Here is a 27,341-nt window from a genome sequence, read left to right as displayed (position 1 = left end):
TTGGTGTGGTGCCAGCTGAGGGAGGTTTTAGCATGTTTTATATACGCCTGTAGGGAAAATATGAAACAGCCTTTTCTCTTTTAATTCTGTCACTCACAATTCTACTCGGTGGAGACTAACAGAGCTGTTCCACAGAAACCAAGCTGGCTGCTCTGCTCAAGGGGAAAAAAATAACACATCTCATTGCTATTGAAAGAAACTTCAGCATGTTGAAAGTTTTTGCTTTCTTATGCATTTTTTTCTTCACCAGTGCAAGCCACTACCCAAGTCTGAGGAAGAACTTATGAAGAGCCTTGTTGGTTCAAATGAAAGGCCTAATTAATTGAGCACTAATAGTTTCCACAGAAGCCAACCAGATGGGAGGCCCACTAGCTGCCCATGAGCATTCTCCCATATATGTTCCCCAGCAACTTGTATTTAGAACCATGCTTCCCCTGATCCTGAACAAAGCATGCAGCCTTTATAACTAGGGACCACTGATAGCCTTGTTCTCCATGAAATTGTCTAGACCCTTTGAAAAGTCATCTGACTGATGGGCATCACTACATCTTCTGGTAGCAAATTCCATACTTTTCTATGTGGTTCATTGTATCCTGTCCTTTATCTCCCACCTTTCAGCTTCATTGCAGGACCCTTCATTAAGTAGGGGAACTTCTCTTTATACACTCTCTCCATGCCGTGTAAAATTTTGTATTCCTCTATCAATCCCCTTCCCATTTATCCTTCACTTCGTTGGACAGCCAAGGCCACAGTGCAACCTGCAGGGATGTAAGAACGCATTGATCTTCATTCAGTCCTGTTTTCGTCCCGTGCAGTCCTGTTTTAGCAACATTGCAGTTCAGCTTCTAGCAAAAAACCTGCATTATTTGCTTCACTGTCTGCATAATTTTACACAATTAATTACACAATTGTTTCACACCATTCAGTCCAATGCAAAGAAAGCACAATCCAAATGGAGGGGGAGTCATGATTATGAATCATTTGCAGACTAAAAAAATACAAGTACCACAAATATTAATTGCATTCAATAGATCGATTTTCCATTCCAAATATGGGGTAAGTGAAGATTGGTAATTTACACTCCTGTTTCTGTCAGCATTCTCGATATCCCTAGCGACTCAGAAGCTTGGGGAGTCCCTGATCTGACTTGCGAAGGATGCGATCTGGCATGGAAACATGACAGCCTTCCCTGGATCACCTCGATTCATTTCTTAGTTCCACTATCTCCACTTCACATGGCTGTTTTTTTTTTAAGGGACATGCCTGTCACTCATCGATCAGGTCCATTGGACTTACAACCCTGTTCGGAGTTCAAACAGATTGCAGTCTCAGATAACAACATCCAACTAACCAGAATTCATGCTATATTTATACGGCAACTGAGGTGGGTGGTGGGTTAGGGATTTGACTGTTGTCTCTATTTTAGTACTGCATACCACAGAACAAAGGCACCATTTCATGTATTTTTAAAAATGGCAAGCTGCCACCCCCTGTGTTGTCAGAAGCCCTAGCCCTGTCTTACTAACAAATAAAATCCCAGACCTTGCTTTGCCTGAAATGAGATATTCATGTATACTCAATTCCGGCAGGATAATGCCCCTCCAGCCAAATGGCTTTCAGTTTCTTCCTCATGAAATTAAAATGGCTCTGCGACCCCCGTGCTAGGCCAGCCTACACATTCACAAACAGCCAGATTAAAAATCAAAGCCTAGGTAGGGTTTTTTGTTTTTGTTTTTGTTTCTTAAAAGTAATGCTATGGTTTTCCCTTGCATGACAATATTTTGCGCTGCTCAGGATAGACTCTTAACACGTGTGGGAGGAAAATTGCAAAGTTATTTCTCCTATAGACAGGATGATATATTTCCTAATGAGCAGCTTTCAGCAAGAGGCCTACTCTGGGTTTTTAAATGGCATTTAACCCAGAATGTTCAACAATGTGTGTGTATGTGTGTGTGTGTGCCTAAATCTTCTTAAAACAGGCTTCCGTTGCTGGGGTTTAGTAATCACCGAGGGATGTTTATGATAACAACTCACTCAGTAATTAAAACTGAATGCGGTGGCTGTTCATGAATGCCCAGACTTCACGATGGCTGAGAACAATTAGCAATGGATACTCAAGCCACACTAATTACACTGAGCTTGCAATCAACATTTTTGAATAGCATGTTTTTATGTGAAATTCGCTTTGTCTCCATGTAGGATTCTGGGACTATGTGTTTGGTTCTCTTGAGGCTCTTTGCACTGAGAGACTTGGAAAGTTTTGTGTGTTTTTTCCCAGCTTTACTGATGCATTCTTAATAAACAAACTCCAAGGCTTAATGTAATTGCACCAGGATGTCAAAACCAGAAAGCAAATGTAAAATAAGCCTTAAACAGAATCTTAAACTGACTACCCCCTAAGTATCCAAAAGAATCCTGATTATTCTAACGCCTCATGGGACAGAACATATAAATGGCTGCATTCATGCAAATTCTAAAATGTCCAGAATATTTCAAAGGGTCTTTCTAAACAAGAACATATGGCAGAGTTTCCCAGAAACTTTCCAATTTAGGGATTGGAACTGGAATTCTCCAGGAAGGCAGTTCCAAAGAAGTGGAGCTGTTATCAAGTCTCCATCCTCTCACCATCTCTCCTCTGGTGACATTTGGTAACATAAACGTATGTAAGGATACCACTAACCATTTTCAGTCCTTCAGAAGATGGGGAGAGCGGGTCAAACTAGGAAAGGGGTATATATTCATAAGCCCCCACTCTCAACATTCTTGCATACACTGGCCTCATTTTCTCCTCTCTCAACCTTCATGCATTCCATGACAAAGCCAGCAGGAATATTCTAACCATATTCTGCTCAACACAGAGCACTGATTGGGAAGACTGATTGCACTGTGCTGCTGATTGTGGGAAGGATTCAGCTGCAATGCAGTCAGGTCTTTGCTTTGAACGCACCAAGGACAGGAGAGGAGAGATGGGCTTGCAGGCGGCACATGATGCACCCATGCCACGACACAATATGAGCTCTCCAGGATGCCGTTGAACACTGAAAGAGGGCTACTGCGTTGTGCATTTCTCATTTTTTGCACCAAAAATGCATTGGGGTTGGCAGCACAGCCAATGAAAACTGTGGATGGTAGCTAACTAAGTTCTACTCAGAGTGGGCCCATTCAAATTAATGGCTATGGCTAATTTAGATACATTAATTCCAGCAGGTCTAAGTAGAATATAACTTAGTTGGATACAACCCTCTATTTCTAAATGAAATGAGCAAGCTTTTTCTAAGCCCTTTTTTTTCTGGAGCAGGCAAACTGATGAAGTGAACTTCATGGTTGAAGAGAGATTTGAACTCTGGTCTTGGTCTGACAGTCTTAGTTCTATGCTGCATTGCCTGTTATGATGATGCAATGATAGGAAATGGAGAGCTGGTCTGCCTCTGGTCTGCTGGATGTTCACTATGTCCCCATAGCAGGAGTGACAACGGTAGAACTAGGCTTGACTCTGCACCTGGTAAGGGATTCTTCCTAAGTCAGGAGTAGTCAACATGGTGCTCTCCATGTGGTTGGACAACAACTCTCAGCAGCCCCAGCCAGCATGGGAAATGATCAGGGATTATGGAAGTTGTAGTCAAGAACGTATGGAGAACACTGTTACTCCTATGCTTTGGGTTACTCCAGTTCTATGTCACTTCAGGAAAGACCACTGTCCTCCTATATTTTTATGAAACTGCATGAGATAGATTTTATTTAGCCTTGGCAAGCCATTCATCTGACTAAGAGAAGGCTTCTGAAAGCACAATTTTAATCATTTCCAAATTGACCTCACTTATTTTTCAGGAATTGAAATTAGCTTCCACCAGAAATAAATTTAGCTTCTTACTAGCATTTTTTAAAGTTATTATTAGCTCACTATAATTTTACCATAAATATATTATTATAAATAAAATTATTATGAAGTTGTAGGCTGATCAGGAAAGACTCTGAAAATTTATATTGATTTGAAAACATTCAATTATGATACGGATAAGTGGCTCTCTAGACTACTCTGAAGCCAGTGAGAGTGAGGCTACTTTAAATGTTTAGTATAATATAATCCAAATAGCTACAAACTGCATTTAATGAAATTCTCCAGAATGGAAACAGCCTATTGACTCCTAAAACTATTTCATAATAGGCTCTCACTATCCATACAACACTGCACCATAACGATGATTAAAAATCCATCTGGGATTCATAAGCAGCTGTCCTCCGAGGCCAAGTCATCTGACCCAAGTAGAAAAATATATAACTCCTTCTAAAGAATAAGACCACTGTCAACCCATTGAGCAGAGGAAGTGCAGTTTCTAAGGAGTAAACTACACAGAGCTCAGTGGTACGTGCTGCTGAGAAAACCTGCTTGGATTGTACTATGCATTTCAGAGTCAGAGGTGCGGAGCCACTGAAGGATTAAGTTATTTCCCCAAAAGAAATATGGGAATTTGTATTATTCAGATGTACAATAAATCCAAATGTTAGCTGATATCTTCCTTTCTGTAGCATATCTCCAGCCATGGGCCAGATCTACAAACTTGCAGTGCACCAAACCAGAACTTATCCATCAATGACCGCTCCCCGCTTAAAACGGGGGGTGCCCTTTGCGTGGACACGTGCAGGCCCTAGATCTGGAGCGGCTCCAACAGCCGCTTTGCCTTGGCTTTGCCTTCCCTCAGGTGGGATATCTGGAGGTCTCCGCCTACCTCAGTCAGTTGTCCAATCCCACCTGGGGGAAGAGTTGCCAAGGAGACCAGGCCAGGTAGGGGAGGGATTACCTGCCCACACAAAGGAGGGAAGATCTTACCTGGGAATTCTCACTTGGCTCCAGAGCTTCTCCCACCCTACCCACCCTCAGTTAATGTCTTATTTTGCAGGTTAATTTTTCCTCACAGGTTTTGCAGATTAACTTTTCTTCACAGGTATGCGGGCGCTGCTATGTTAAGGTCGCTGTTAAAGGGCCGGAAAGGAATTTCCCTGCATTGGCAGGTTTCGCCTTTCCCGTAGCAAAACGTCACAACTTTGGCGGTATCAGGCCTTGGGCGGAATCCTTTTGTCCATCTTCCTCTTTGTGGTGGCGATACCAGGGTTCCCCGTTAAAGGGGTTTTCTGAAGGGAGGCTTTGACCGTACGCCGAAAGGTCGTCATTGCTCTCCCCTGCGGCGGCGGCGTTACGGGGGCGGCTATCTCTGCTTGAACATATGTTCTCCAGAGCCGGCCCACCCCCCCCACACACACACACTGGATAACCCTGATGCTCCCTAGGTCCCCGGCTGGGGACTGGGGAGGGAGAACGCCCAATGCCTGAGCCAAGGTCTACCCACATTTGAAATTTAATAAAGTTGTGGCCAATTTAATCCCATAGCACGTTGTCTTGAGTCGTTATTCCACATGACGGGGGGACCGCGCGGGATCTGGGGACTCTGCCTGTCCACGCAATCATCTGTTGTGGCCTATCAGATACTTGACAAAACCACCATTTTTGAAGCCACAGCAAACTAAGCAGCTTTTTGAGCCTCCTGCAGCCCCAGTACATCCAAACTTCCCTTTGATTTGTGGTCCATAAGCAAGCAGACCTGTTCTACAGGAGAGTTTTAAGCTGCTTATGTTGTATTATTATTTTTTAAATTACTTTCTCCGTCTATCAGCTGTGCAGTAACAATAACAAGCAATCTCTCAACCACACCCCATACCAGAGAGGCCATTTGCACACAGTTTTGCACTGATAAATTTTCTAACCAAAGCTTTTAATGTGCCATGAACTTTGACATGGTGAAGGAGAGGATGGAATTGTTCAGGCATCCACCTTCACTCTGAAATGATGGTGGTTCCAGGCCTGGCAGATCAGGGTTTTGTTTTTGTTTTCTGAATCTGTTGACTGAATTGACCATTCTCACAGGAGAGAATGTAAAGATCCATGCAAGAATGTAATTGACATGGCAGGGCCAGCTTTTTCATTAGGCAGAGTAAGACAGCTGCCGCCCAAAAAACAGTTTTGGGTTTCCTGAAAGGATAGCAAATGCTCCCTTCCTTTATTTATTACTGTTAGATTTTTACTGCTAGGGAAATGGAGAGGCAGTTGTGTGATTTTCTGCACCAGGCACAGCTGTTTATGTACCTTGAGTTGTGGCGGTTGAACTGATGGGGCAATTCCACCTCAGGGAGCAAAATGTCTTAGACCAGACTTGTGGAATGCGGCAGTCGGTTTTAAGTACCTGAGTACCACTATTACAGTAGTAATCAATAAACACACGTACATATTTAAAAGATGGAATTCCTGAAAAGTGTCCCAGAGACATATCACGTGGAAATTTTCTTCTAAAGCAACGCTCCATATGCATTGACTGGGTCATACCTGGGGCTGCCATACATCTGGATTTTCCTGGACTTTACCGGTTTTCAAAGGCGGAATTGACGTCCAGGGGGGATTTCCAAAAGAGTGGATCTTAGGCAAGTCAATTGAAAAATTGTGGTTTTTGGTGTGTGTGTTTTGGGGGGGACTCAATAATTTTGGGGGTGTCCTTGTTTTTACTTTTTGAAATATGTTATACCCCTTTAACTAAACATCTTTTCTAGAGCACAAATATACCAGTCTGTTGATCCATACTGCACTTCAAGATTGCCATATTCAATTTCTGTTGAAATACTGCTTTTTCCTTTGGTATTTGACAAGCTTTTTCCATTCAGCTTTTGTCCCAGAGGCTTTGGTATTAAAACAGAATGGGCAATGCAATGTATGCATGTATGTCAACAGCAAGGAAGACTTACAGAGCCTTATAAATCATGTGGACTGCTAGCAAAGTCTTGATTTTTAAAAAGGGGGAACCATGATTGTAGTTCTATGGAGCTTTTGTCATGTATCTCAGCTCAACATTGTTTGTAGTTTGACTGTACAATGAACAAAGCTTGCTAGTGTGCAAGGAAGGTCACGTATACACTGAGACACAGTATTACTAAATGAGATAAGGTGTTTCTGCAAAAATTCATATTTTTTTCAATTAGCTGTATTTTGCAAACTGGAAATGAGAAGCGGAGACCTATGAAATTTAATTGAAAGGACTCAATGCTATAGTCCATATGTAGCCTTTAGCTTACTTTTCTGCAGATGGTAACATGGGGGGAAATGGATGGCAGAAAGAGAGGAACTGGGGGAGAGGGAGAGAGAGGATGGGATGGGATAAAAAGTAAAAAGGGGTGGTGCCAACATCCTTTGGCTCTGCCTCCACCCATTTTGGTGTATAACCTCCTGATGTTGTGAATAAAACCTTAGATTTTCATAAAGCCAGCCCCAAACCATGTCATGTTCATGGGTTGTTGTTGGTTTTTTTAATAAATCAATACTGTTATTATGATCTAAGCCAAAGGATCATGAACAGTACCAAAGAAAGCATCCCTAACTTGTCAAGGGAGTGATTTTGACAGCGTAGTGCCCCTTTTTTGGGGGGGGGGAGAAACCAAACAAACACCATCCTTTCTTGAGAAATGTCGACATCAATTTACAAATTCATGTTCTCAATTGACACAATCCATTCTTGGTAATCTAATTGGTCATGTGTCACTCCCATCCCATTGGCTGTATCTCCCATGGGACTGATTCAGGAAGCATTGTCCTCACTTACAACTGCTTTCATGTGCCTTCACCATACACACACACACATTTAATTGGCTACTTAATTGTCTTACCATCTATGATCCCTGCTTGACTGCAGTCAACTATGAGCTAATCCAGAAAGGGAAAAGAACAAACCAAAAGGAAAACATGTTGTGTAATAGCAGCCAGGACAAGTCAAACAGAATCAAAATAAAGAAGGTCTTTGTTTCATAACACCAAAACTGTGTTGTTGTTTTTAACTTGCAATTTGAAACTGGAAAACATAATTGCAGTTCAGCTTTTTGAGTTTCATCATTTCGTTTCATTTCATTTCATTTAATGTGCCTTTCCAGGTTAAGCATGTTATTCTAAATCCTTAAAGTCACTATAAAGGACCATTACTCCACCACTGCTAATTAGCAGGATTCTAGGAAACTTTTTTTTTTTACAGTTTAAACCAAACCTTACCTGGCCTTTCCTACTAATTCCTTATCAGCATTCTGTACATCCCAGGGCTGAGCTCATATTGATTTGTTCTACTTAAAGGAACCATGCCAATCAAATGTCCCAAAAGAATATGGTGTGTGTGTGTGTGTGTGTGTGTGTGGTGAAGAAAACCTAGTAAAATGAAAAAAAAAACCTGTAATACAGGGCAAGAGAAATAGCCTAAGCATTTTAATCTCTCCTGTACAGTGGTATAATATCAGAGTGGTATAATACCTTAGCATTAAATGATAGATCTTTGTTAGGAAAACACCTACTCCCTGAAAGAGTGCTTGCAATACAATGTGCTGAAATTCTTCCTTGGAGTCTGCCTTGGTGGATCTTGGAGTCTCAAATTTCAGCAGTTTCCCATGTGATGCCAAAATTCAGTGCCCCCACATCTCATGCCACATTCTAAATAATAATTGTGGTTCCCCCCTGCAGCGCTCCTAAGGCTCCATGCCCAGTGCCGCCAAGCGGTTGCACCCCCCTGCATCTGCTCCTTTAGACTTGCCAGCTGGCCCTGGAGATCCTGCCTGTACCTTGGAAGAATTTGACATATTATGGCTGTCTAACCAGTTCCTTCCCAAACCTTCTTTCCTACCTTCTGTGAACCCTCCTTTGCCAAGATAATCTCCTGGGTGAAACACTGCATTGTTGTAGTCATAGAACGGAAGACATAGTGGCTTTGGCTACTTCTGACAATCTTCTGGTTAACATCTTGTACTCCTTAATCCACCTTCCCAATTCAGAAGTCAATGAGAGATGTGTGAGCAACCTCTGCTTCAAAACTGGACACCCCCCTTGCACTCTGCCCTTTCATGCACCTACGGCGAAGGCTCAGCCCTGAGTGATTGGCTTATCTTAACAAGTAGGAACCCTAGGCTCAAATCAGGGGCCCTATAGATTCACCCACTGAGGTTTCTTTTTTGGGGGGAGGGCAGCTTATTCAGACCTATTTCTGCTTCTAGGACAAAACTATAGAACCTGAAATGTCAACAGGAGGCAATTACAGAGAGGGTTCCAATAAGGCCAGGAACTCATCAGGTTTCATTCACAATAGTCTTATATGTTGCTATAGCTTGGGGATTATGGGGGCTGTAATTCCCTTGACCCTTGGATGCTTCTGATATACTGCACATGCTTAGCAATATCCAAAACAATTGAGAAACCTAAGTACTTACATAAGAACATTAGAACAGCCCCGCTGGATGAGGCCAATGACAAAGCTGAAAATAGGCATTCATAGCTACAGAGGTCACGTGACAAGGTTGGCACAAAGAGTACCTCCAAACAATGTACCTGCTTCTTCAGAATGAGTGCAACCCCATCCTTATCTTCTCAGTACAAGAGCCACCCACCCACAAGGAATCTGCCTTCCCAGGGTTCAGACACAGGATATCTTTCCTCATCAGATACATTGTTCACGCACAGCAGCCACATCTTAGGCCTTCATTAAACTTCACCTTGCACTCATCCTGGCCAGATAGGACCCTGATGCCCCACCTCTGATAAGGAATGCAAAGTGTTGGAGGCACATGCTTCAGCCATGCTTCCAGGCCCCATCACATTCCCAAATACATCGCTGTGAATTCAATAGAACTGATTCAGAATGGGTTCAGTTTTAACCTGAATTAATTTAGGGCATCCAATGTAAGATGCTCTCCAAGGTAACTGGAATAAGTACCCCCATTCCAAATCAGATAGTGGGCATCAGCCTACTGTTAGCTGTAATTTATTGACAAACCGCCAGAAATCTTTATACAAAAATGTTCTCCCTTTGTAGAAGCTTTTATTCTTTTGCATGAAAGTCGGGTGTTCCAGGAACTTGGACTCATATGTATGCCCTTCACGTTGTGTTTTTAAATAAAGTTCTTCAGAGTGACACGGTTGTACAGTCTGGAGTTTTGCCAGATGGAGCTTCATTGATCTTTTAGTCAACCTCTGTTTATTCAGCACCTGATATTCTGGACAGTTGTGAAGGAGAATAGAAAGAGCCATAAGCAGGGAAGTGGATTTATTTGTAGAACTGTCCTAACGGAGAAGCCTCAAGGGACACCAGAGTAAGAGATGAGTTTCCGACAGCAGGAGCAAAAATGGCTAAACCGTTTCCAGACATCTCCTCTGTGGACTCAAATGAATTTCTCAGTTTTCAAAAGGAGTATCTGATAGGCGTGTACACTGGTCACAACAATCCGATCTGTATCTCTAACTTTGGAAAGTCCTAAGTGTCAGATAGGGATGTCTGGAGAACTGCATTTGGCCCCTGAGTGTGATATTCCCAACCCCTGCAAAAGGGGGGTTGTACATAGGGCCAGCCTACTCTTACTCAATACTATTGCACTGCCACATTCTGACTCATAGAATGTAGCATTGTAGAATTGAAAGGTACCCCCAAAGGTACTTCATCTAATCCCCTGCAATGCAGGAATCACAGCTAAAGAATCCCTGTCAGATAGCCATCCTACCTCTGCTTAAAAACCTCCATCAAACATAGTCCACCACCTTCCAAGGTAGTCCATTCCACTGCTGAACAGTTCAGCAGACTCTATGGCAGAATTCCCAGGGCAACCAGAATCTCCCCCATTCCATTGGAGCAAAAGATTGCTGGAGTGGATCATAGAATCCTAGAGTTGGAAGAGACCACAAGGGCCATCAAGTCCAACCCCCTGCCAAGCAGGAAACTGCCAAGGTTGTCAAGCCTCTGCTTAAAGACCTCCAAAGAAGGAGACTCCACCACACTCCTTGGCAGCAAATTCCACTGTCGAACAGCTCTTACTGTCAGGAAGTTCTTCCTAATGTTTAGGTGGATTCTTCTTTCTTGTAGTTTGGATCCATTGCTCCATGTCCGCTTCTCTGGAGCAGCAGAAAACAACCTTTCTCCCTCCTCTATGTGACATCCTTTTATATATTTGAACATGGCTATCATATCACCCCTTAACCTCTTCTTCTTCAGGCTAAACATGCCCAGCTCCCTTAGCCGTTCCTCATAGGGCATCGTTTCCAGGCCTTTGACCATTTTGGTTGCCCTCCTCTGGACACGATCAGGGCCCTTTACTTGAAGAGGCACCTTTTAATAAAAGCGGAGCTTACAATTGAGACAGATCTGATATTCCTATATAAAGCTGCCTATTGCTCAAGAGTTCTTTTCAACAGAGGACAGCCCAGGGCTTCAAATGTCCCTGGTATAGCATATCTCTGGAGAAGTGTGGAAAGTTAAAAAGGCAGCCCTTGGGATCATAGTAGGAAATCAAGATGGCTGCTGCCTAGTCACTCAGTGCCAAGCGTTATAAAAAATAAAAAAGGGGAATTGATGGTGAGCACTGTTGGGGTGTGATACATCATTTTAATTATATTGCAGAAGCAGGTTTTTAAAAACAACAACCATGTTTCTTAATTTGAATATCATATCTGCTTGAAGATGCACACCCCCCCCCCCCGTAAAATTTTCTTGTGAACAGGTCAGACCCAAGGGTCTTGTGTTTTCAGCTGGATCCTATTCCCTTGAAAGGAAGTTGGTTAAACAGGGATGGCAAGAATGTATGGTGTTTAAGCAACATTCCTTTGCACGCCATCTCCATTCCTAGCAGGAAGTGGCTGCCAAGCTGCCCTCAAGCATAGCGCTGGAGCTGTGGTCTGTCAAACAAAGCAGGCTCAGCATATTATGTCTCTAGTGGGCTGTGGTCCGAAGCAGATGATTAATCTGTCAGGTCTTACTGGAATGCTTAGGAAACCTGGCTGGCAAAGGCAGGAAGAAAGGTCAAAGCGTAAATTACACTTGCAGTGGGTTTAAAGCAGCCCCGTATATTAACCAAGCTATTCCCAAGTGAACACCTCCCTGCTTCCCTTGCACTTAACACTTTCCCTCTAATTTGATCACAGAAAAGTCTCTAACGGAGATGCAGCTTATTATTATGACTCAGCCTTTCTTTACTGTGCTTGTTTTTTTGGCCTAGAGGATAGATAAATAGATCGGCAGATGATGGATAGAATCCAGACAGTGTTAAGCATGTTTAAGTTCTACTGATTTCATTTAGAAATTGAAGTAGGTGGTGGTGAAATTTTACCCCAAAGTATGAATGAGATCACTGAAACATCCAGTCCAATATTGTCTATCCTGAGTGGCAGAAAATCTCCTGGATTTGTGACACCGGTCTTTCCCAGGGGTGCTGCCCAATCCTTTGAGCTAGAGCTTGAACTTGGGACCTTCTGCTTGTGAATTATGTGTTTTGCATGTGAGCCATAACCAAGGGATGGAGGAAGAATCTCAAGAGCCACAATTCTGAAGTGGAGCACTTCAACCAGTTTGTCCAGACCAGGGATGGAGGAGAAATTTGATACAGGTCTCATTTAAACCCAAATCTCTCAAACGCACACTTTCCAAAATAATACGCAAAACAAAATTGGCACTTATCCAAATTTTACAAAGAATTTCGCAAACCAAACACTGTTTACAAAAATGCATATGTTAGGGGAAAGATTTGTAGTGTGACCTTGGCGCTAAGCTTCATTCTGAATGGTGCTCACCACAAATGTATAATTCCCAGAATGCTTTGCCATGTCATCTCATTACTATTTTCCAGAACGACTTCAAGACTTAAAAAAGTTTGCTGTACTTGCTGTTCTTGACACACACAAAAAGACGCAGTACCCACCAAGTGCTGCATTTTCTAGTGAAATTTCACTGCAGGTTCTCAGACCTACTGTGTTTAAAACAGTCAAACTGAAATTACCATAATTTCAAGGCAAGGGGAGGGAGATAAAAACACTGATGACATTTTTTAAAATATATATATATGAAAGAACACGAAATGGTAAGAACAGTTTTGACTCAGCCTCATATTAATACGCAACCTTACAAGACGGCGCTTCCTAGCACTTACTTTACAGGTTCTAATTACATTTCCATCTAAACTTCTCCTGAAAAGAATATCTCCTGTGTATCCGACTGTGGGATTTGCAATGCTAATGAAGTCAACACCTGGCACAGTGCACAGCTGACACGACTCCCATCTTCTCTCCCCACCCCACATATTTTTGTCGTCGTCTTTTGGCAGATTTCAAATCTGTTGCTGTTTCATCTTAGTCTAAAACAGGAGCGGGGAACTGCAGGGCTGAAGGCCAAATGTAGCACCCCTGGCTTCTCTTACATGGCCTTCAGGATTCTCCCAAGGCCATGCACCTGCCCAAGTAACACCCCTCTCCCGTCCTGCTTTCCTTGTGGCTTTTTGCACAGCTGCAATGTGTCATTGAACTCTGATAATGCCTCTTTCTCACTTGGAAGGGGGGCAAAGGGGGGTATTTCTGGGATGATTTGAAGCATGTTAGAGCACATAACCGTGCCTACTGAATTGTCATGAAAGCAGCATGGGGGGCATCCTTGAGTAACCACCCAGCAGAGCTCTTCAAAGTGATCAATAAGCTGTTGGCACCTATATTGGTTGGATAGGGTCTGGACAACTCAGAGAACCTCTCTGAATTGCTTACTGGGCACTTTTGAGACAAAACTGTTCGTCTCCATTGTGGACTAGTTCAAGCAGCTCCAAGTGAGCTTTGTCCTTTATGGGATCAGAATCCATTTTTGCAGCCTAGTGGCATGGGCAAGGTGCTTGCAAGTATATGCCCAACAGCATGCTCTGTTGACCCTTGCCCTTCATGCCTGATAAAGGCTAGTTGGGGATATGACTGTGTGTGTTCAAAGTGTGGTGAAGGTGGTGGTGCCTGCCCCCTTGATATTGCAGCCACTCTTGGGGGGCACCCTGGACCCAACGGAATTTAAGAAGTACTGCCCAGTTGAATTTATTCCACTTTGGGGCAAGAGGCTTGACAAGGTTGTAATGGGGTGCCTGCAGGATTTAGCACTAAAGAGTGGGTTTTCTGGGGGAAGGCAAAACTGCTCAGATCAGACCTGTGCCTAGAAAGCACAAGACAAGCAGAAAATTGCTCAGACAAGTGGAAATGTGGAAAAGCCCTCACAAGGTCTGGTCAATGGTCAAAGATGATGGGAGTTATATTCCAACAACAGCTAGAGGGTCACAAATTTCCCAACCCTACTTTATAGTCCTTCTTGATCAAAGCTATCCAATGGCCAATCTCTGGGTGGGCAGAGCAGCTCTAAAATCTTATTGCCCCAGACCCATGGGTTTCCAGTTCAAGCGCCATTTGGAGGACAATTTCAATTCAGTTCACATTTCATAGAATCATAGGGTTGGAAGGGACCCTAATGGTCATCTAGTCCAACCCCCTGCAATGCAAGGATCTCAAAACGCCGTTCCCCATCCAATTTGAAACCATAGTGGACCCTGCTTAGCTTTGCATCTGTGCTAGCAATTTTATTGCCACACCACTTAATTCCCACTTTCCAAAGTGATATATGAATCGACACACAGCCAGCTTTCAACATTTTTACTTCTCTGAATTATTTTGAAATGCAGTTTGCCTGCCAAGGGATGTGCACAAAGATGCACATGCAAAGGCAAAATGTGAATACAAATGCATGAATTAGTGAAAATAACATGTAAAAATGCATTGTATTAGGGAACTTGCTTTGCAAAAATGTTAGAAAAATTGAATGCATTTTTATGAAGTATTTTTTTTTGTAAAGGAAGGAAGGAAGGAAGGAAGGAAGGAAGGAAGGAAGGAAGGAAGGAAGGAAAAAAAGAACTTGCAAACTGATATGGAAATGTGGGGAGCTGAAGACTGAAAAAATGAGAGAAACAAAAACTGATATAGTCACCTCCTCACAGTGTTAGATCACGATCATACAAATTTCAGGCTTCCCCCTGCCTTCTAACACATTTAAGAATTGGGTCCAAAGTCTTCCAGGTACAGCCATTTATGTCACAGGAGGGTATGGCTCTTCTGAAATTAGCCACAGGCCCATTGCCTGAAATATACTTTTGGAACTAGATTATTCAAGCCAAATAACATCAGAAAGCAAAGTCAAGATCTATTTTAGACCTGAAGTATTGGAAGAGAGTGAGTCATAAATGTTGGGAAAATGCATGAGATAATAATTGTAAATTGTTTAGATATATCATGGTTGGTGGGCAGAAACATCAAAACAAGACGTATTGTCACAAACGTGTTATTAAGAATGTGGGGGAGAACCTAGAATTTTCTTTAAGAGCTATTAGAAAATCTCCAACAATGCTGAAGCTGGGGTTTTTGAAATACCACCATCCATCTTTCCTAATTATTTGCTCTCTTTGCATGTCACTTTCCCCATCTGTTAGTATTTCACATCTAAGCAGATAAAAATATTCTCTATATGTTATGTATGCAAAACTGAGAATATGATTTAGATCTCCCAGAAAACTGTTAAGGAATTCCCCTACCTCCATTTTATTTATTTATTTAGGAGGGGGGCACTTCTTTCTCAAACACCTTTTTGGATTCCAAGAGTAGAACAATGAATTTTATAAGCTCAAAGGCTCTCATTGGGGTGTATGGGGAGCTAGGGGAGGGGTAGTCCCCCCTCTGGTGGGAGACATGTCAGGCCCCTTCTGGGGAAGAAGTAGTAGTAGTAATAATAATAATAATAATAATAATAATAATAATAATAATGATGATGATGATGATGATGTATTTATACCCTGCCCATCTGGCTGGGCTTCCCCAGCCACTCTGGGTGGCTTCCAACAAAATATTAAAATACAGTAATGCATCAGACATTAAACCTAAACAGGGCTGCCTTCAGATGTCTTCATCTAGTTCATCCAACCTTGTTCTCACCCTGCATTCAGCTCTCACCTGTGGCTTCTAGAGGCTGTCAGCATGCAACAGCGACCACACCCCAGGAATGGTTCTGACTACACCAGGTGAGGGTAGCAGATTGTGGCATTTGTCCATTCTTTTGAAAATGTTTGTACAGGGGGAAAGAAAGAGTTAATAGGCAGACCAATAGAAAAGCCAGAGGCAGAGCCTACCTGTTTATAAAAGGGCTTAGCCCGAGGGTTAGTTGTTTGGTTGGTTGGTTAGGAAAAGGCAGTTGGGAAAGCAGTTGGCAGACAGATTGAAATAGAGAGAGAGTTAGTGCAGTTGGTTCTTGTGTGAGGGGAGGTAGAAGTTAGAGACAGAATAAAATAAGACTAAGAGGGTAAAGGGTAACAGCGTTTCGAATGCATTTAAAGTTTATTTGTGTTTGCAATAAACTACAATCTTCATTGTTAACTTAAGAACCTGACTGAGACTAAGTGATTTACTGAGGAGGACCTGGTTGGTGGCAGTGGATTAGTGGTGTACGAGTCAATAGTCCGTGAGACAGCCGGGGGCTCCGTATGAATGCCACATAGATGAATCTCAATCCTTCAGCGAAGAAAGGCTCCAGTGGATTGAGCAGACAGACCAACAGTGGGTCCAATGGTCAAGAAGGCAGCTTCTGCATGTGCTGTAGGAAGAAGTGATGGGCAGATGGGGATCATGAACCTGGGAAGAAAAAATATCCTGCCTTGCAAGACATCTTGGGGAGAAGAAAAAGCCAAGGAGTAAACCCTACACAAATGCAGAGCTGAGTCCCCAAGACAGTGGAATGATGTTGTGGTGCTCATCTTGCTCTTCAGGCCAAGGGAGCCAGCATTTGTCCACAGACAGCTTTCTGGGTCATGTGGCTAGCATGACTAAACCGCTTCTAGTGCAATGGAGCCAGAGCGCATGGAAACGCCGTTTACCTTCCCGCCGCAGCAGTATCTATTTATCTACTTGCACTGGTGTGCTTTTGAACTGCTAGGTTGTCAGAAGTTGGGACAGAGCAACAGGAGTTCACCCTGTCACAGCGATCTCAAGGAGCTCAGTGGTTTAGACCACAGCGCCACCCTGTGTGCCTCCTTCTGGCAACTCCTGCAGCCAAGCTGGTGCCAAATGTATTGCTCTGCTTTCCCTTGCAGCACAAATCAGCCAGGCTGAGGGAGAGGTCTTGTCATCTGGGCAGCCTAAAACCTCCATACACACTGCCCAGCCTTGTGCCCAAGGGAGGTCACTGCAAACGCAACGGTTTGACTTTACCTCCAGAAATGCACTCCATTGTCTCTTAAGCCAGACAGATGCCAACAACAAAGCTCTCACCTTGATTGTTTCATGAAAAACATTGTTTTATCTTTTTGACCATGTTATGTTATTCCTTTGTGTCAAAGATAAAGGAAAGCTAGGGATTTAGTATATGAATAATTTTCTTTCTTTCTTTTTAAACTTCCTTTCCCTTACCCACAGGTTTCAGCGAGAGTCCTGCCGCTTTTATTCCCCCCCCCCACATTTGATTAAGAAATAAATATGATGTGCTGCCTTTTGTAGTTGAGTGAAGAGCTTTTGAAATGTGGAACCTTGCTGATGCTTAAGGAAATGAAAGTTGTGTAAGGATTGTAAGAGAGGTTTGATTTCAAAACGTAATGAGAGAAGAAAAGCACCTTGCAGGTTGAACTGACAGATGAATTAGCTCTTTAGGAGTCTCATTTTGAAGGTTTGATCAAAGTGATTTGGACCACAAAGTTATGCAGTATGCTGGCTGTCGAGGCAAGTGCAGTGATCCATGCAAGCAGAGGCTTCCCTGCTCTCTTCAGTGTTGCAAAATGAGTTGGGAATATTTTCTGGTTGCTAGAGGGATGTTTGCAAATTTCTTCTCCAAATTCCCCCCCCCCCCCCCAGATTTTGAGGCTCCAAATTACCTAGTCTTGTTTTCAAATTGGAATGGATGCATTATTTATTAATTATGTTTCTTACACACATTTGGGACGCGGGTGGTGCTGTGGGTTAACCACAAAGCCTAGGACTTGCCTATCAGAAGGTCAGAGGTTCAAATCACCGTGATGGGGTGAGCTCCCATTGCTCGGTCCCTGCTCCTGCCAACCTAGCAGTTCGGAAGCACACCAGTTCAAGTAGATAGATACTGTTGCGGCAGGAAGGTAAATGGCGTTTCTGTGTGCTTTGGTTTCCATCACAGTGTTCTGTTGCACCAGAAGCAGTTTAGTCATGCTGGCCACGTGACCCAGAAAGCTGTCTGTGGACAAATGGTGGTTCGCTTGGCCTGGAACGAGATGGACGCCGCAACCCCATTACTGGACTTAACTGTCCAGGGGTCCTTTACCTTTACCCAATTCAGAACTAGAAATGGTTTTAAACAAACAAAGAAAATGACTTTACGCGAGGGAAATGATAATTTTTCTTTAAAAATAGGAGCCAAGCAACACCCCCAAAATGCTGTTAATTAGGCACAGCAGCAGCAACAAGAGCAACCAGCCACAACGGCCAGCTTAAAACACTGCCACAGCAGCAACCATCACCAACAACAACACATCTTCATGTCAGATATATTTTGGCCCTTATTTGGAATGAATTTGCATATCATGTTTAACCTTGGACTTGACACAATTCCACTTTGGACATATGAAATTCAGGAAAAGAGACAGAGAAGTTGGACTATCTGATCGAACTGGAGCCAAACCTAAGTCTTAAGCCTGTTGGGATTTGTCTGGTTCTTTACTGGGAGGAAAATGTGAATAAAGGTTATATTGTAGTAGAAGGGGAAAATCTTGAGCTGTTTTTACTTAAAATGTGTACATTTAGCAAGACAAGGCAGACATATAAACAGTGTGTTCCTGCATCCTAAATGTCTAGACAGTGCAGAAAATGTTAATAATTGGAGAAATGTTTTAATGGGCCTTTTCCCTCCTAAGGAGAACATAACATGTCAGGGTTGAAAGTGCCAGCATTGCAACTATTGTATTACTTGAACTTGATGCAAGTGATTTCCTATTCAAGTTTTGAAATATAAGTCTTGAAGTTATAAGGGAATAAGCTTCCAAAAATCTCTCAAGTTATGGTTAGCAAGACCTCTGAGTTAAACAATTGAGAGGTGTGAAATCCATGCATCCTTTTAGTTTTGCACTGTTTTTCTACACGGCATACATTTTAAAATACAGTGGTACCTCGGGTTACAAACTTAATTCATTCCGGAGGTCTGTTCTTAACACGAAACTATTCTTAACCTGAGGCGCACTTTCACTAATGGGGCCTCCTGCTGCCACCACACCGCTGGCACACGATTTCCATTCTCATCCTGGTTCAAAGTTCACAACCTGGAGCAACTACTTCCGGGTTAGCGGAGTTTGTAACCCGAAGAGTTTGTAACCCGAGGTACCACTGTGGTCACTTTTTTGCATTTCGTACCAAGCTGCCTTTACAACAGTAGTGGGAAACCTTTGCATTCCAAGGGTTGCATTCCTTTGCTGGGAACTTTATGGGAACCGTATGGCCAAAAAGTAGGTAGAGGAATGGAAGTGACTTACCTTTTCCCAGTTGGATACATTTATTATTTTAAAGCTGAACAAAAGTATACTTAGTTTTTCATTTATTATATGAAATCTTTGTTCCTTTTAATTTGATCAGAGATTGAACATTAAACCCATTACTGCAATGTAGCAAGATTACCAAGCTGCTGCTTGATAGCCCAGAGAACCTAAACTCATTACAGTTTTCCTTAGCTTACATATTGTTAGGGACTTTCGTTATACATACCAGGATACCTTATCCTTGGGGTCCCTTCCAACTCAACAATACTGTGATTCTGTGAACATGAAGAGATGTGCTCATAAAATCCAGTCTTTGCCTAAGCAATCAAGCTATCTGGAAATTTCCACTTTCTTTGTCTAGTTGGTTGGTTTCAGGTACATATTCCAAAAAACAAAATATGTCCCAGAGGGAGGGTTGCATGAAGCATTTCCTTATTTCACCCTTCAGAAGTACATTCCAAGAGAACTTACCTCAGAGGATGAATTCCCCTGTTCTGTCTCTTCCAGCCCAACAAGCCCTACCTCTCTTGGGGGGGGGGGGTGAAAAGCAACCCTTCCAGCTCTACCCCAAATCTCAAATGGCACTTTGGCTCCCGAGTCCCAAGACTGCATACTACCTTTCAATTCCCTGATCTTCCCTTCAAGCTATGTGATCCCCCTTCTACCTTTAAGTTACCTCTCCATGTCTCCTTTTATATGACAGCCTTAGGAATGTAGAAGTGAATATTTTATTGGCTGCATTTCTCTTTCTGAGCCATATCTTTGCTTTGTTTACTTTCGGCACAACTGAGGTGCACCTTGTGTTGACCCTACATGTCACTCAGTTCTTTTTTGATGCATTTGCCAAAGGGACTAAGTTGAAGCCATTGGTTGACTGCTCTCCTGTTGCTCCAACCACATCAGGTCAGGGCCACCCTACCTACAAGTGAAGCAACCACCTCAGATAGCAGATGCTGGGGGAGAGTGAAAACAGACTCCTAGCTTTTCTCCCTAAGTACCAGGGCCATTCGCCTCTGTTGGAGATCATAGTCATGCATGCAAAGAACTACTGAAATAACAACTAAATATGGGGAACATATGGGTCAAACTGAATATATTATGATGCTCACTTATGAAATGAGTCGAGCTGCAGCCATCCTGTCCCTTGGCATCATGGATAATGGCTACTGATGGTAGGCCCTCTATTAATGACTGCTGAAGTCAACTGAAAAGACTCGTGATTTAATTTGACATTTTGAGCAGCCCATTAATGTTCAGAAAGGTCAAGATCAACCTGGTGTCTCTCCGTCCCTTGGTTGTACTTGTCTTCCATTGTATGAAACCATCCTGTCCCCCATGAATTGTCGGCACATAGGACATTTTTATCTGGACAATGGGTTGCAATGAATCTCTGCTTGCTCATTTTTCTCACATTTCCATCAGCTATGATGCTGCTGTCACAAGGGTGAGTTGTAATAAATTCTTAAAAATAGACCCCCATCTTTCCATCAGCAGTCTCCAGGGTAGCTTACATACACAATTTCAAGAATACAAGAACAAAATACAAAATAAATCAAGCTAGAACCAAGCATAAAAGCAGTGTGTTATAAGCACAATATCACAAAGAGTCACATAATTAAATCCATGCAAAAGGTGCTGGATAATGTGGCTGGTTTCACCTGGTATCTGAAGGAGGGGTGAGCAATCTGCAGCCCCATAGCCCCCATGGATCTGTGACCCTTGACTTCATTTTAGGGAGGAGGAAGACCTGACAGTGTGAAGCAGGGGCAGTGGGGACTGCAGACAGGGGAGGGTTCCAAAGGCAGTGGTGGAGCATATGCTACTGACATCCGGGGTGGTCACATGGCACTCAGGGCATGTGGGGGGCTAGGCACAGAGGCAGCCCGCGGTGGCTGCACCAGCCCCCGCTTCCCCCAATGCCAAGTCACTGTCCAAAGGCTAGATGAAAGGCCTGGAAGATTAGATTTGGCCTTCATTTCTGAGGTTCTCCAACCCTGGTCTACTGACATCTAGGCAGGGTAGATCCAGAAATTGGTCTCTTAGTCGTATGAAGTGGAGCTGCCCAGTTGTAAGCTTTTGTTCAGGTGAAATGAAGAAGGAGGAGGAGGAGGAGGAGGAGGAGGAGGAGGGGGAGGAGGAGGAGGTGGTGGTGGTTCTGGAAACCTCAGTACATTTCAAAGATACACATACGGTATTTTAGCCCACTTCTGACCCTCATGTTTAGGGTTTATGGCCAGACCATGAACAAATGAGTCATGTGTGCATTATGGACAACAAAATACATGATGTTCCAGCACTTGGATGAAGGAGTCATTGGCCTTTCGTAAAACAAGGGATTAGCAATTTGCACTCCCTGTCCTTATCTGAACTGGCAGTATATTGACAAAAGTGCAAAGAAGAAAAATATGTGAACATTAGCTCAGCTTTTCTTGAGACTTTGACATTGCAGTCGGCAGGGTAGTTTGTTTTTCTTTCCAATTTATATGGTCAAAACATCTCATCCAAGTTGTTTACTTTTGTAAGTCAGTGGTAGAGCATCTGCTTGGCATACAGAAGTTCCCAAGTTCATTCCCTATCATTTCCAGGTAGAAATGGGAAAGATACATTTGCCAAGATCCTGGAGAGCCACTTCCAGTCATTGTAGACAATAGTGAGGTAGATGGACCAAGGGTTTGACTCAGTGTAAGGCCACTACTAATATGTATTTTTGTTTGAATGTCGCTTTATTTGATTCATTCAAAGCATCCTAATAAACAACCCCTTTAGGTCTGTTTAACACACACACGTACACACATACTCTAGAAGTCAATTAGTGGAATGTTCAAGTCAAACACTTTAAAAAATGAAAGGGAATTTTTTTGGAGCATTCCACTTGAACACTGAAGCATCTGACTCCTCCCTGCGTCTAACACCCTTCCAGTTCACATCCTTACCTCAAGAAAGGAGAGAGCAACTGGAGACCACACAAATGGAACAGACAGCTCCATCTACTTCAGGAGACGCCATCTGCCGTATATCCCCTGACCGCAATTGACAAAAGTGCTGCTGAGATCATGGGGTCACTGATTGCAGATGGGAATCATGGGGTATGTCAGCTATGCAATCTCCAGCTACAACCTTTGAGAATCCCAGAACACCTCACCTGGGCTGCATGGAGCTGTCATTTTGCAGCCAAGGATCAAGGGGCTAGCAAGCTCCACAATTCACAGCTATAAATACTTGAGAGCACTGTGTGGCATCTCTCACAGGCAGAGATCACATGGCACCATAATTTCCACTGCAATCTTTGTGGACTGCAAGCAGAGATCATGGGTCATTGTAACTGCTCCTAGGCTGCTCTGAACTGACACAAGCTACACAGCAAAGTGTGGTACAGTCAGCTGCAGCTGTTGGTCTTTGGGCTGTCACATAGTCTGAATTATTTGGGACTCCATGAAGCCTCTCCTAGACAGTTGAGGGTCATTTCACTGGGAAATCCTCAATTTCTGTCTGCAAATGTTTGTGGAAGTGGAGTGTGAGAACCAAATCAAATCAAACTCAATGGGGATGTTCACCTTGAACTGGGACCTCTAATTTGTGGGTGGGTGCTCATATCTGCCACCCAGGAATACAGTGTTAGAATATCAACCTCTTCCTCCAACTGGAGCATTTCTTCCCCTGCAGATGTCTGTAGGGATGGGGGGAATGTTCCATTTGAAAGAAGTAGCGCAAGACACCTTCCTAAGCCACTTAGATGTTTGTTTTTGCAATCAAGCAGTATATAAATTTTATAAAATAAATAAACATAGGGCTAATTTATCTGCAGAATGGAAAATGGTGCGTTTGGAAGGAATGTATCTGATTCAAACCATTCCCTTGAAACAAACTCTGAAGGGACTCCTTATAAAGGCTGATCAAAGGTTGCCTCTCAGTACCAATCAACTGATGCTGAAAGCACACCTTCAAAGGATTTTTCTGTAACCACGGATCAGCTGTGACCTCCTTTGATGGGCAGATGAATGGTCCCACTTACCTATCAAAATTGGCCTGCAAGAAGTGGGGGCTTGCTGGCTGGATCCAGTTCCCCACCACTAATTTAGCTTAACACTTTTACGCTCTTATGGATGGGGAAAGACTTCATTTGGACCAATATTCACAATGGACTGACCCAAGCCAACCCTCCCAAACTTTCTTGTGGATTAGAATGGAGCTCTCTGTCAAATTCTGCACTTCTCCAGATTTTACAATGCCATTTTGGTGCACAAAACCTATGCTCAAAAGTATGTGTAAAGTGTAGAAAATGTACATTTTAAGGAGAAATGTATTATAAACCACTGAAAATGTGCAGGCAAAACAGAAATGGGACAGAATTAGGCCACAGAATTCTCCTCAGGTAGAATTCTTTTCCTATCCCATCCCCTGATATCCTTTCACTGTGGATGCCTAGAGTGGAATCCCATAATGTAGCCACTGAAGCTTTGCGACAATGACTAGAAACTCAGCCTCTGAGATTTTACCACATGCTTTCAAATATACCTTGAAAAACTTGAGAACTAGATACTCTGCTCATTACTAAACAAAAACAAAACAGACTAGAAGAGAAACCCTACAAGAAGAAAGAGCTGAAAGAACAACTCAGCAAATATTCCCTGCTGACGGAACTGTGACTTCTTCTTTTCTATTGCCCTGTGAACTACCACTGTCAACAATATTAGTTCCATTGACTTTAAAGTACCCCGAAAATATTCTGTCGTGCTTTATTACCTTGACGATAATTGTATGATACCTCAGCAACAAACTGTGTCAGTACACACCTCATTTGAATTTCTCGGAGGGGCTTTCTGTGCCTGCCTTTCTGTTTGCATTCTCTCCAGACCTCTGCTAATTCATATTTTATGCCTGCTGCAAGATTCCATTATCAATTTAAGTTTAAAAAATGTCACACAAAATGGCAAAGAGGATCATAAAACTGAATCCATTCAGCTCACATTACAATTTGCCTTCTTTCCAAGAGCGGTCCTATGGAGATCATTCATCTCTGAGGTTTCACACACCATCAAGCCAGGAATGAGCTAAAAGGGTGTGTGTTGCTTTTTATGAGCATTTTCTGTAGGTGCAAGAAGTTCCCTTTCAGAAACTTTTCAGGGACTGTGACAAAATGTTCTCCCATTCAGAGTTAAAGGAATCAGGAATCCCCCTTGACTGGCCTCGAGAGGAATCCAGGAGATGTGATACTCATCCACAGTCACTTTTGTTTGCCTTCAGTGATATAGTCACACACACAAAACATCCTTTCCTACATAACACTGTGATTATTATTTACTCTACAAGTGGCTTCATGCTCCCTGACTGGATGAAGGTCATGCAGCAAAAGGAGAAAGAAGTTACATCCAAGTGGAGGGAATGTATCAAAGCAGTAACATATCAAAGGAACAAAAGCTGTGAATGAGTGTGAAAAAAAGTAAAAGTTCTTCAATTGGAAAAAAAAGTTTAGAGGAACATTATCGTGCATTCCCAAAATACCGATTTTGTCCCCAAACTGTTGAATATTTTATTGACTTGAAATATTGACATAATTTGTTTTGCAATTTTCATAGGACTGTTAGTTTTAGGTTATTTACATAACATTTATTGTTAACTAAAATTGCTATTATGCATTCAATAGCTTTACTTTGAGCACTGGATGAAAATACCCATTTAGTACTGAACAAAGAATACTCATTTGTAGGTGCTGAACTGAAGGACATTTTGGTGGGAGATTTTGGGGGAGGGAGATATTTAAAGGTTGTTGTTTTTTTAAAGACATTGGGCATGCCACTGTGTTGGCAGTAGTGGTCTTTTTTAAAAGAAAAGAAAAACCACATTACTTTTTAACACTGTTTTAGTTTGTGGCCTCTTTTTTAATGGCTGCTACTTGACACCCCCCTTTATTTTTACCCAGCATGCCACAGAACTTAGCAACATCACTGGGCAATCAGGGGTGTGGTGGCTGCTACAGGTGGGCTGCCAACCCACCCCTTAAAAACACTGTATTCTAATTACAACTGGGGCATGGGGGGGATAACCTTAAAGAGTTCTGGCAAGACAAACATATTTAAGAACTACATGCAGCACTGGCCACCACTAACAAGGCCTCCTCCCCCCCCAAAAAACCAGGATTTCCCCTCATCCTTACCTCATAGCACACAAGCCCACTTTTGCCCCTAATAACTCCTCAAAACCTCTCCCCTGAAATCTCCCCCCTTTTCCGAGCTCCAAGTTCTCATTTGAGAACTTTCTGATAGTTATACATAATGCTGCAACTTTTATAAATAAATGCAACTTGTATAAAGCCAATACTGAAACAACTTGTCAAATGGATATTAATCACAGCTCTAAATAAAGTTATAAACAATGATGGAGGGATTTCTAAGTTTCAGATTTCAGAATTCATACAGGCACCACTGTTGCAGTTTCTACCTCTTTCAAAAGTCACCTCTGCATTCCAGTCCAAGAAAGATGTCTGGGAGGCTGCAAAGTGTCTTGTGTCTGCAAGTGAAACACCTAAATCAAGAGCTCAGCAACCTTGCTCATTTAAAAACAGGAAGCGTGTTCAACGGCCAGGGATGGTGGGAGTTGTAGTTCTGGTGCATCTGGAGGGCTAAAGGTTCCCTAAACCTGCTTTAAAACTAAGCCGCCGCCCAAAAAAGGGAGGGGGAAAGAATGGAAGGAGAGCCCTGTTGGATCAGGCCAGAGGCTCACCTAGTCTTGCATCCTGTTCCTCACACTGGCCTGGCATATGCCTATGGGAAACCTGCAAGCAGGTCCTGGGCACCACAACACTCTCCCCATCTGTGATTCCCAGCAACTGATATTCAGAGGCATTCTGCCTCGGACAGTGGAGGTAGAGCATAGCCATTAAGCTCTGAAAGCCATATCCTCCATAAGGAATTTGCTAGACTTCTGGGTGTGTTTTATTCCCTCTACACAACCTTGCAAATCAGTGAAATAAGCTTAAACATACTCATCTACTTTCTGCAGTGATGGTGGGCTTCTATGCATTGAGTGAGTGTCAAGCAGTACTATGATTATTGCTGGTTATACTTGAGTTACTATTCCAATATATGCTTTCTTTTCCCTGCTGTCTGCTCTCCCCCCCCCCCCCGCCCCTTCTACAAACAAACAACAAAAATTCTTTTGCTGGCACCTTCTGCCTTTCCTATTTCGATAAATGAAACCCCTACTGTCTCTAATGCCAGTTTCCATTCAAGCCACTTTGCAGGTCCTGAGTGTGGATGACATGACTTGATGGCCTCCCTCGCCTAGTTCCATCCCCTGCATGCTACTTCTGTCTGCCTCTTTCACCCTCTTTTCCTTGCTGTTATCATGACACAAATGCATTCTCTCTCTCTCTCTCTCTCACACACACACACACAAATTGCTTTCAAAACCAATACTTTTGCCTCCTTTTGTGCTTAAAGTAATTATAACCTACTTCCCTCTCTCATTTACCAGCACAGCATTCCTCTTGTTTATTGGAGCCTGTATTGCTATGTTCACCACCACAGCAGCAGTGCAATTTGACACTCCACCCAGATCTTTGGTTTCCTCTTGCAGCTTCAGTCCTCTTATTCATTGCAGGGATGATTGCTTTGGCTTCTTGCACAGGAAAGCAGTACAAAACAACAACAACGAAAAACCTTCAGGAACAGAGCTAGAGAGCTCCATATCCAGAAAGAGAATGAGGGTATTTACAATGCTGTTGTTTTTGACTTTGCTCTGGTGCAAATTCAGGCCAGATAGGAAGACTTCTTTCTGCCTGAAGGCTACATTGCCCTCTGGGGGCCACATGCAAGTGGTGGCCAAAATAGGTGGTGCATCTGATTTTAAAATGAATGCTGCTTTTTGCACTAGACTAGTTTCAACACACACACACTCCCTCTATCCAGGGAAGCAAGTGTCATTATCAGAGTTCAAGGGCGCATTCCAGGCAGGCAAAAACACTA

At 42.9% G+C, this 27,341-nt stretch overlaps 1 long non-coding RNA gene across 1 annotated transcript in view; it reads left to right on the top strand.

The window, feature by feature from the left end:
- LOC309375068 overlaps positions 1-27,341 on the top strand; it is a 605,268-nt gene that overhangs the window by 121,823 nt on the left and 456,104 nt on the right. The gene's annotated exons all lie outside the window — the stretch shown is intronic.

This window comes from Podarcis melisellensis (assembly GCF_964234715.1).
Source record: "Podarcis melisellensis genome assembly, chromosome: 8".
In the NCBI taxonomy this organism is placed as follows: domain Eukaryota; kingdom Metazoa; phylum Chordata; class Lepidosauria; order Squamata; family Lacertidae; genus Podarcis; species Podarcis melisellensis.
The sequence above is the reverse complement of the archived record's forward strand: the minus strand, read 5'-3'. Positions and strand labels throughout refer to the sequence as shown.